We start from the raw sequence: 10,248 nt of genomic DNA on the forward strand, positions 1-10,248 counted from the left end.
ATCTACCAGGCTTATTAGTCCTGCCTCACAGCTGGCCGTACTGGACTTGTGCTGATGCTGAAGTAAATCTGGTCCCTGCACCAACCCGTGGGCCTCTAGGCTGAAGCAGCATTGGTTATCTCAGATATTGCACCAGAAGGAGGTTAGCTCTTTGATGGTAAGCCCATTCAGAATATGAAGGAAATGGCTGAGTTCGGCTGGATCTTCAGGAGCTAGCTTTGATCCAGCAGGGCCAGTGACGGGCTAAATTAATATAGTCCCATGAGGAATATATTCAGAAATGTTGAAAGCACCCAGACTTCTGGGATCTAGGAGTGTTGTGCTGAACACTAGATGGCTTCTGCACAGAGTTGTTTTGACTAGTCAGGACTCAATAGTACAATCTTTAGTCTATGTGAAAGCCGGCTGTATTGCTGGGGCCCCTTTGTGCAGTGCCTCAGCTGCTGGCTTTCCCACAGGATAACCAGCTCCATGAAAACCACCTCTGGAGCCTTTCCATCCGTGGTACAGAATCTGCAGCTTGGATAAATCTCCCAAGCATAATCAAGAGCTGACTGTACTCTGAAGGTTTGTAACTAATGCATCATCAGTGCAACAAAATAAGACAATATCAGGCTCACTTATCTTTGTATAAATCTAGAGGAAATCCACTGATGTGACTGAAGTTAGAAGGCAGCTTACTGTCTTTTCACAGAAGTAGAGTACAGACAGTTGGTCCCCTAGGCATTTAGCCCCACTTTAGTGAAATGGTTTGTCTGACGGAAAGGCCAGTTCAGGTGCAGACAGTGGGGAGTGGAGGGAAATCATGTTCTCTGTTACCTGCACATCTCTAATTTCAAGCTCCAATTTTTAGAAGTAAAATAATTTGGCCCCCCCACACGGTATCTGTTTCTGGAACTTATTATCTACTTTGTTAAGTTCAGATGGCATTCAGATAAGGATAATTTAATCAGACATCTTAGTAATCATACATGCATACTTACTGCCACAGCAGGGGGTGGCTTCTTCAAAACAAAACCCTTCACATTACTTAGGACAGCATGTTTTCCCTGAAAGATTTCACGTTGTGTGCATGTACGCGTGTATCGCCTTCTTTTTCTCAAGAGTTCATTTCACATAGTGTTTCCCCTTTGAAGATTTTCGTGTTGTTTGGGAATATCCCTACCCTGAAAAACTTCCTGTGCTTAGGATGTGTTCCTTTGAAAAAAATGCTCATTTTACACTGATGCTCCACTTTGAAGACAGTCATAGCATCAGGGGGTTGCCTCGGAACTGAAAAGTTTCTCAAGCTTGAGAAGATATTTCCCTGAGATTGTGGTGTGTACATGCAGATTACATTTCTTGGGGAATCTACATGCTGCAGAGGTGTCCTCACTCACTCCATGCTACTCTGCAGTTCACAGCGTCATCATATTTTCCATCTGAAAATCCAGGCAGAGGAGCATGTTTACAGTAGTTCCATTAGAAATAGCTTGAGAAAGTGCTTAGTGGGAGAGTTCCAAAAGTAAGTGGGAAAATGGGCTTCTGGCTTGCGCTACTTCTTAGTAGTTTGCCTGCTCTCATATTTGCAAATCTGCAAACTCTGCCTAGCAATTAGAACCAAGCTGGCATCAAATAGATTAGCTAATTAAAATAATCGAAAAATTGCATTATCCAGCTTCTGCTGAACTTTGGGGTGGTGAAAAATTGAACTGAAAGTGAAATCCAGCTTTTGAAAATATCCCCTTTTTTGGAAAACAGCTAAAATAAAACTTTTCTGTAAACTTTCCTAACTTTCTGAGTGCTCAAAATCTGTATTTGAATTTGAGGCTGCAATCAATATCTGGGTGAAAGAGCAAATGTGTTGCAACATAAATTTCCTAAAATCAATTGTATAAACTTGAAGCAACTTATTCAGGAGAAGGAAGCTTGCAAAAGAAGCATAAGTGAAAATATTTAGGTTTGGCTGAAGTAACAATAAGCTTGATCATTATATGTATACCATGCAAGTAAATAGCTTGTGGGTGGGTCTAAAGCCAATGTGAACCTTTATGTGGAAAATACTGCCTCTGTGAGCATGGAAAATATCCTACTTAAACTATAATTATACTGAATATGTGCAAATAAAATCTGAAAAAAACACCCTTGTAGAAAGCGTGTTTCCTGTATATTTCTTGGGGTATGTTCTATGCTATTCTCTCAGTTTTATTTAGGGCAGACAGGATTATGATGTATTTATATTAATAGCTTAGGCTTAAACCGTATACAAAGATGTAAAATATCTTCGTAAAATACACTTCCAAAGTAATTGCGGAAGAAAAAAGGACATGTTACTGAAGGTAGATCAGATCTAACAAGCTGTTACAACTTGTTGATTCACTTTGCTGAGTAGGAGGTTTGGCTGGAACTACTGACTCCTTTTTTTAACAAGTCAGCAAGTCATTGAAAGAGAGACACTGGTGCGTCGGGAAGTCTATTTACTTCAATTATCACTGTTTGGGGATGATATTACAACCTATTGACTATGTTTCTATGCAGTAGCCGGCTGGAGTAATGGGGCCAAATTCAAAAAAAGGTTGGCAGATTTCATCTCTGGCTTCTCCCTTCTTCCATTGCTCCTGCTCCTGGTGCTTTCGGGGCCGGAAGAGGAGAGATGTGGTGGAGTACTTGCCACTCTGGCTCTGTTTTGCTTTTAGCGTCTCTTGTGCTGTGGGAATCCACATCTGCTATCTCAGCACAGTTTCTGGTTGTAACACGAAGTAGTTAGAATAGGCAGTGTGAACTTGTTCTGTGAGCTTTGGTGATGCAGGGTCAGGCCCTTACCTATGATTCAAGACTGACCCTTACTTGTGCTAGGTTTTGCATGCGTCTTAAGAAGAGCAAATTAATCATGCAATGAATTTGGTGCAAAATACTGTAGATTATTAGATTCTGGGTAAGACTTTGCAGTTATACTCCTGAGCTGTGATTGCTCAAGTGATGTAAGTAGGACTGCACGTATGTGACATGAACAGCATTAATTAGCTGCCGTTGCATAGCAGGCATGGAAACCAGGGGTGGGAAACCACACTGAGGTACCTGGTTTTACAACTTTGATTCCATTTTACTGTTATCTCTTGGTGTAACATTAACTTCTGAAAGTAAGGCTATCAAGTATGCAGGAGCAGAGGTCAGTGTTTGCAGGATGCAGTTTATACCATTAAAAGAAAAAAGACTATTTTTATTTTCATTGCAGGTCAATATTGGCAGTCTTTAACTTCATCCTCCTTCTGCAGCAAAGCAAAGATGTTATCCTCCGCTTGAATAACAAAACGAGCTGCACAATATAGCTGAGCAATTATAATAGTGTCAAACAGTAGCGTAACCAAGCAGGAAGCAAGATGTAAGTGAATAATATCCTATGAAGTGTACTCTTTGCCTAACTAATAAAGACACCTTAGAGCGATTAGCATCCATAATGGCTTGAGTTTTATGGTACTTGCACTACTGAAAGGGAAATAGCCCTGAAAACATGCTATTCCTTCCTTATAAAACCTCTGTAGCTCATCCAGTGATTAATTCCATCCAAGGGTGAATTCCATTTATCAATGAGTGGAATACTCCTTCTCAGATGTCATCAGATTTCATGGAGGGTGCTGATATCTCAGTCACTAAGTCCTTACATTTTTATCTGTTCTCTGCTATCTGTGAGCACATCTTTACTAGACCTGCGTTTTGCTTTTACAGCTTTCAAAATCTTTATTTTCTATTGTAATCTGTAGCTTATAAAAACACTTAGCACCACATAATACCAAAAGACTGATACTACAGACATTTCACTCTAATATGTATTTGTTCTATTTTTTTTCTTCCTGGTATTAAGTTGTTTTGTCTCACCACGTCAAGGGGATTTAGGATCTTGTCTTTACTGCCTGTCCTTTCCTGATACAATAATTACTTTGCCTTGTGGGACATGCTAAGCTTCTGCACATGTAAACCTTGCAAGCACCCCAGCTCCCATGTGTTCAGGAGGTGCACCCTGTGCGCTAAGGAAACGGTGGTTCATGAGGTGAGAACCAGTGGGCAGATTTACAGAAGGTCTTCACACCAGGGCCCACGTCCATCACGCTGTGTCATTGGGTAAAGTTAAATATGTTACATTTTGAAAGAAATGCAGTTCGTCATTCTTGTTTATGAAAGAGCTTGAATAATTTACCAAGACGAAATTCCACACTGAAGCCTTTGAAGTTTAGATATCTTCCTGAAGACAAGACTATGCTCAAAAACTTGTGATTAAACTGATAAAATGGTGACTGGGGTAAATTTTCTGGACTATCTGGTTCAGTAGGTGAAACTCAGTCATCCTAATGATCCTTTCTGACCTTAAAGTCTATTAATGTGTTTGTGTGTATCACAAAACAATATGTGGGATCAGTCAGAAGCTAAAGGGGAAGAAGAATCTAAAGGTGAATTCAGGAAAGTGACAGCTCTTAGGAAGAAAATATCCCAGAGTGAGTATGAATATGGCAGAACAGAAACTACACAGATGCACCTAGGAGGTCTGCATTGTGGTGCAGGCAACTTTTACACTGGGTTTGTAAATGGAGGATGGAAATGCTAGTCTGGCCTGAAGGACACAAAATGTTCCCTTTTCCTTTTATTGCCTATTCTCCCCTTGAAATGCAAAAAGTAACTGCTTAGGAGAAGAAGAAAGCATTGTGGCCATAAAGAAAGTGATTAAGGCAAGCACAGGGTGCTGAATACAGCATGGAGGACTCCACTCAACTCTTTGAAGTCACACAGATGTTTGGTAACAGTGGTGAACCAAACCAAAGCAGAGGCTGCCTTGTCAATATTACAGTTTAAAATTCTCATGTGGTTGCTACCAGTTCCAGATGGCAATTAGGTTTTGGAACAGAGTAACAGCGCTTCTGGTTGTCCAGCAAACCACTGAAGGATTTTAATGGAAACTTGTATTTCTACTGAAGTAAGTATGAATTTTGGCAGCAAGAGCAACAGACCCATATTCTTTGCTAGTGTAAACTGGCAAAGCTCTGAAAGAGCTGCAGCAGTTCAATCAGCTGAGATTGTGACCGATTATAGTAGATTTATTCAATAACCACCTTCTTGTGCCAAAGATTTCAGTGTTCCAGTGGTGGTAACATTGTTGGCCGACTCATGGAAGAGAAAAATGAGGAAGACAAACTACAACGTGCAACAAAGAATTATTCCAAAGGTCAGTCCTTGGAAGCAAAGTAAATTCTGGCTTTCAAGAGTAAATGAAAGGCATGGGCCAAAAAAAGACCTTTACATCTGAACTTTCCGATTTGCTGTTGGTCTTTCTTCAAAGGTAAAGAGTAAATGTAAAAGCTGATATCTTCATTTCTGTTTTGTGCCCTTCATTAGCAGTATCTGATTGCTGTCTGGTAGCACATTAAAGCAATGTACCATGTGTGGTTCTTTCCCTCTTTCCCTCCCTAAGAAGAAGCTGTGCACAGATTGGTGCAAAAAGCCTTTTGGATGTTTTATTATGTGTTTAGTAGAGAAATAAGGTTGGAGGAGTTTCATTTGCACTTGGAAGAAGAAGTTAAAGAACTATGCGGGACTTTCGGCTGTAGCAGGCTTTCCTTTCAGTCTTAGACTGGCTTCCAAAAATATCTGTCCCTCACTGTTAGTTGATTCTTCTGTAGCTTCTTTTGGATAACGCCTAAAATCTAAAAGAGATTAAGATCCAAGTATTGAGTAAGCTATTCAAGATGCATTTGCTCAGAAGACAGTTGTCAGGAAAATGGGCAGCCTCACAGTGAGTGCCCTAAAAGCTGGATCCTGACACTTTTGTTTATACAGAGGTGGTGGTCCCATGAAGAGTATCTTCACTGAAGCAGGTGGAAGCAGTTAAGAAGTAGCCAATAAATCCACAGAGAACTTTGGGACCTTACTGCCACTGCAGGTACCTAAGTCCTCAACCACCATAAATCTGCCTATATTTCCAAAATGAAACCTCTTCCAGCACAGAAAGGCAGGGCCAGAATGATCCAAATCTTGATGGTACTAAGCAGTTTGGCACCCATCTCATCCTTAAGCCTCATTAATATTTGCAAGAGGCTGTTATTCTCACTTGAAGAGTACTTGCAGACAGGTGTCTGAATGCATTGATACTTAACCATATGGTCATTTCAGCCAAGAAGTGGTAGACTGACAATTCAAATCCTTTCTCAGGTGCTTTAAACCCATGTGTTGCAGAAAAGTTTCTCAACTATCAGGCAAGAGGGTGTTCTGGGATTCAAGGTCTTCCTCCACTGACTTTTCCACTTTGCCAGAATGAACATTAATTGATCCAGACAAGGAGACAGCGAAAAGGTACCTGTCACTTATTGAATGATGTATTTGCCAGTGCGGTAAGACTATCTTAACTACAGAAGCAGCTCCGATCCAGGTCTGCTCACCTTCTGCATCAAGTGACTCAGCCACTAGACTTTAAAGTCACGCTCTCTCTCTTTCTCAGTCATTGGTATTTAATTTTTTAAACAATACAGGGCAGCTTTCAACAGAAGGACTGAGTACCCAACCTGCAAATATCTTATAGATGATAACCAAGGACATTCCTCTGCGAATGAAGATAATTTTAGGTAGAGAGGTAATAATCTGTGTCTTCCAAACTTAGGGAAGCGCTTACACCGCTGATCTGTGAGAAACAAAGGCTATATTGCCATCCCTTCCTACATCCACCTTCTGTGAGCAAGGGCAGCATGATCACCTGCATCCAGGGGAGGTTCAGAATTGAGTATCCTGACCCGGGATAAGAATCTTTCCCTTGGGAATGTTCCCTTGGGACACACTTTCCCTTGGGAATGGCTACTGCTGGCTACCGGGCTGTTTCCTACTCAACGGGGTTTTGTGAGAGCTGGTGGTAGGCACCTGACTCTTCCCATTCATTGATAAGGAGTTTGAGCCTTTAAATGGATGCTGAGTTTTGCTAGACAGTAAGATGCCTAAACATACGGTCATATAAAGCTGGGAAAGCAGTTGCAAGAGATTTTCTCTCTTCAGTATCAGCAGACTTTGCACCTTATTCAACCTTATGTTGAATAAACAGCAAGAGCTACTTGTGAACATGTGAAAACTATCTTATGCCACTCTGCTGCGCTCCCACTCAAAATGATTAGGGTCCCTTAGTCCCTCAGCCTTTCCTCGACATCCTGGGTGGACTTTTCTTCCATGGATTGAGGTAACTACCGCATCCTGTGGCAATGAGTTCCACAGTTTAACTAAGTGTTGGGTATTTGTTTTTCAAATCTACTGAGAATATTTTTGCTTTCCCAGGTCTTATTTTATAGGATAGGATGGGAAGAAGGACCTGGGACTTCATGTTTACGCATGCAGCTTCCTCCCCACCCTGACAACACAGAGTATTCAGGATTCAAGGTATGGGTATTTTTATGGATGTATATAGGGTATTTTATACTTTGTTTTCTGTTCCTTTCTTATCAATTCCTAAAGTTTTATTTGTTTCTCTACCACTGCTGAGCGCTGAGCTGACATTTTCATTGAACTACCCACAAGAACTACCAGATCTCTTTCTGAGAGGTAACAGCTAATCTAGAGCTCATAATTAAGTATGTGCAGTTAGGGTTCTTTTCCCTATGCATATTACTTTGTATTTATTTTTCATAAGCACTCTTATTGCACTGTGATCATCTATCAGCCCTACAAATTCCCTGGCAGAATTTCTGCATCTAACGTGCTTGAAAAAAGATTTTATTACTACTTTTTATGTCTTTTCCGTGTTGTTCTTTACAATCTTTTCGGCCTGCTTTATTATGAGTTACCGTTTGACTTGCTAAAGTTTATGTTCTTTTCTATTTTCCTCATCTGAGCATAAGCTCCACTTTTGAAGGATTTCTTTTTACCCCATTAGCTGCCTTTACTGTATTCTACAGTCATGTTGCCTTTTTTGTGTGGTCCTTTAAGGTTTGGTTTCTGAGGGTTTTTCTGGATATGTAATATACAATTACTCTGAGACTTTAATAGTGTGTCTTTAAAAGTGGTATCTGCACATTTTTATTCTTTTGGTTGCTCCTTTTAAATTCCATTTTAACAAGATTTCTCATTTTTATGTACTTCCCTTTTCCAAAATTACGATTTTGGCTGTTTGCTTCTGTAGGAATGTTGATTTTAAGTACTTTATGGCCATTCTTAAAAAGTAATCCTTCATTTTGAAGCAGGTCCCATGTATTTTTTAGGCCTAAATAAAAAATGCTTCCCCCCTTATGGATTAGATTTCTAGTTGTTCCAGGAAGCAGTCATTTACAGAAAGTAAAATTTTAGTCTTCTGCATCAGATCTGGTTGTATATTTATCCTATAGGGAGGCCTGAAGTGTTGCTGAAAGGCTTTCTGGAGGAATGGTACACAGGAAGGCTGTCTGAAGCCGTAGAGTTTCCTGCACGATAAATAAAATTTTCCCTAGTATATTTCCCACTTATTCATGTAGCTACTTCAGTGGCAAATATAATGGAATAGTTTAAAAACTACAGCTGAATAGCTCAAATAGCAACGTTCTTAGTTTAATCAGTCTTAGAAACCAGAGGAGAGCTCAGGTGCTTTGTCTTCAAGTCTCTTGGTCAGTGATATCTAGCTGTATCCTAAACCTGTTTTGAGACTTTCAGCTTCTTTTAGCAGCTGCTTAGAAGGGATTCAGCAAAGTTGCCGTGGTTATTGACTCCAGCAGGGAATCATCTTTGTGCTTCAAGTTGCCATTTTGAGATCACCTCCCATTAAAGAGTGTTACCATTGCTCAGGCTCCTTAATACACTAGACTCGTTTAGGAACAAACAGGACTTTGCCATGGAGTTTTTGATACAGCATGGTCCTTTCTGGCCTTTTGAAGTTTTGTCTTTATTCAAAGTTGACTGGTGATAGGCAGTCTCCACACGTCAATCACTTCTTTACCCTCTCTGACCCCATTTCCTCCTTCTCCCACCACTGCCTGGCTCACAGCATCCTGGAAGAAACTGGGGTAGGAAGATTATGCACAGCCCTCAGCAAGCCCACCCACCCGCAGTTGTGAGTGGAGGGCTGGGCAGCGCTGACACCAGCTTGGCCAACCCTTCCACTACTGCCATCTGGCCGGTTTAAGACTGTCTGTGGCTTGGTCTAAACCAGTCAGTAAAACAGGGAACTGCGTGTTGTCCCTGTGACCAGTCTGCACTCCCATCCCTTATCCTGGCCTGCCAGCCACCAGCTGGTGTCGCTTATCAGCGAACACCTGCGCTTGTGTAAGCTGTTTTGTGTACATCACAAGTACAGTGCATCATGCAACACGTTTCAATGTAAGTGAGTAATTTTTGCAGCTCTCTGAGTCCTACCTATGCATTAATCCCAAACGTCCAGGACTTCAGAAGAGAGTCTGTGAACTGCTGCCGGTAAAGTGCCATGTTTTCTTACTATCTTAAATGGATTGACTTTTTCCTGAAAAACACTGTAAGCAGAATTAAAAGAAGAGTGTTTTTTTTTATTTCTTGCCCTATTTTCATCTCAAATTTATGACTGTAATGGCGGGGGAAAGAATGCTTCTATATCACTACGTAGAGCAGACATCACACAAATTAGTCTAAACAAAAGCATAGTAATAACATATTACTTCTTCTGCATATCTGTGCAAAGAGCAGTTATTAATTTTAGATGTAAGCAGGCAATATGCTTATTCTTGAAGTCTGCTTTACTGCAAGCACTTTATTTGAGACACACAACTACTAAATTTGCAATTTGCTCGGAAACTACTGCCAAATTGCAATCCGGTAGTTAAAAGAACATGGCGTAACCAACTGGCCATCTGCAACAAGGAAGATGAATGTTTTCTCTCTCTGTATATGTACTTGAACTGTGAGAATACCAGCTCTATGCAAACTCTCCTGTATTCATTTTGCAAAGGGGTTCAGAAAAAGAGCCTTGAATTTTGCTGCCCTTGGGCTGTAGAGAATCGACCTGGTTTGACTGATGGTTTGACTGATAACCTCAGCTACTGCTACCTCGCAATGCCTTATGAAAATCTTCCTTGTAGCACAAGAATTATTGAGGGACAGGGTCAGGGCGAAAGGAGGAGAAGAGCTGTTCCTCTAAAGAGGAGGATACTGTTGCCTCTGCATGGCTATAGCAGCAGAAAAAGCCATTTCTCTTCTCTCTCTTCAGTCCAGCAAATCAAGGAGGCAAAGCCTACACTTTCAACGTGTGAGTACTTGTCCTGAAATCAATACAATTTCTTAAAATTGTGCACGTGCTTAAAGACCCTG

Source organism: Struthio camelus, chromosome 3, assembly GCF_040807025.1.
Source record: "Struthio camelus isolate bStrCam1 chromosome 3, bStrCam1.hap1, whole genome shotgun sequence".
NCBI classification, from domain to species: domain Eukaryota; kingdom Metazoa; phylum Chordata; class Aves; order Struthioniformes; family Struthionidae; genus Struthio; species Struthio camelus.